The sequence below is a fragment of the Carlito syrichta genome, unplaced genomic scaffold, assembly GCF_000164805.1.
Source record: "Carlito syrichta isolate Samal-C Ts95f unplaced genomic scaffold, Tarsius_syrichta-2.0.1 Scaffold304015, whole genome shotgun sequence".
NCBI lineage: Eukaryota > Metazoa > Chordata > Mammalia > Primates > Tarsiidae > Carlito > Carlito syrichta.
The window spans coordinates 36848-38674 of record NW_007248111.1 but is presented as its reverse complement, the minus strand read 5'-3'; positions in this window follow the sequence as shown (position 1 = coordinate 38674).

Below are 1827 nucleotides of genomic sequence, written 5' to 3'. Positions count from 1 at the left end.
GTGGCCGCCCCCAGCCACTGCAGCCTCGACCTGCTGAGCTCCAGCGATCCTTCTGCTTCAGCCTTCCGAGTAGCTGGAACTACAGGTGCGTGCTACCACACCCGGCTCATTTTTGATTTGTTGTAGAGATGAGGTCTCGCCAAGTTGCCCAGGCGGGTCTCGAACCTGCGGGATCAGGCAATCACTCACCTCAGCCTCCCAAAGGCGTGGGATTACAGGCTGAGCCACCGAGCCCGGCTTCTTTTTACTTTAAAAAAAAATTTTTTTTTATAATATAAAGATGTGGGGTACAATTCAGGGCTAGGTATACAAACATTGGTTATACAGATACCCTTGCTGATGAGGTGTGCCCCTCCATCCCCTGGCAGTTTTCTTCAACTGTCAATCTGACTCCCATTCCCCTAGCAGGTTCCCACTACTGCCAATCCCTTTCTTATAGTATTATAATAATCTTTTTACTTTTCATTTTTGCTTTTCGGTTCTTACTGTGATTTTCTTTTATTTAAAACTTTTTGTCGCCAGGCGTGGTGGCTCAAGCCTGCAATCCCAACACTTTTGGAGGCTGAGGCGAGAGGATTGTCTGAGCCTAGGGTTGGAAATTAGCCTGGGCAACTTGGTGAGACTTCATCTCTACAATAAATCAAAAAATTAGCCAAGTGTGGTGGCGTGTGCCTGTATTTTCTGCTACTTGGAAGGCTGAGGCAGAAGGATCGCCTGAGCCCAGCACGTCGAGGCTGCGGTGGCTGTGAGCGTGCCGCTACCCTCCAGTCTGGGCAATGGAGTGAGATTCCAACTCAGAAAAATAAAAAGTAAATAAAAACTTTTTGTTAATCATTAAAATGAGTACTGTACGACCTGGAAAGAGAAAGAAACAAATTGTCTTTCTTCCCTATTTACCTTTGCCAAGTCTGAAGAAACGTGGTTTTCAAGTCAAAAGAAGGACCCTGACATTTCTTCCAGACAAGCAACTTCCTAATTCAGTCGAAGAGTGTGACAATCCTGCCACTGTAGCACAGTGTTACATAATGGTTTTTCTACTAAAATGCGACTCATATTTATTGAGCATGTATCAAGATAAAAAGTGAGCAAGGAAAGAAAGAGTGACTTTGTTGAAAAAGAGCTGATTTTTTAACCATTTCCTTATATTAAATATGATTATAGAGAAAGAGATATGGCATTCCACTCATTTCTCTTTGGTCTCTTCTCAGAATTCGCTACTTTTTTTTTTCTTTTTCTTTTTTTTGAATTGGAGTCTCACTCTGTCCCGAGGCTGGAGTGCAGTGGCATGCTCACAGTCACCATAGCCTTGACCTGCTGGATTCAGGCGATTCTTCTGCCTCAGCCTTACAGGTGACTGAAACCACAAGCATGCACCACCACACCCAACTAATTTTTTTTATTTATTGTAAAGATGAGGTCTCGCTATGTTGCTCAGGTAGGTCTTGAACCCCTGAGCTCAGGCAATCCTCTCACCTCCGCCTCCCAAAGTGCTGGGATTATGGGCTTGAGTCACCGGCCTGGTAATTTTTCTTAACATAACATTTGATACAAGTGCAATAAACCGTAAAACACTATTTTTCCTTTAGTACAGATGTAGTAGTTGTTTATTATAAAAAAGAAGAAGAAAAGGAAAAACATCTAAAGACCATTCAAGAGAGAATCATTGGCTGGGTTCGGTGGCTCAGCCTGTAATCCCACGCTTTGGGAGGCCGAGGTGAATTGAGTGAATTGCCTGAGCCCGAGGGTTCAAGACCCACCTGGGCAACTTGGCAAGACCACATCTCTACAATAAATCAAAAAATTAGCCAGGCGTGGTAGTGCGCGCCT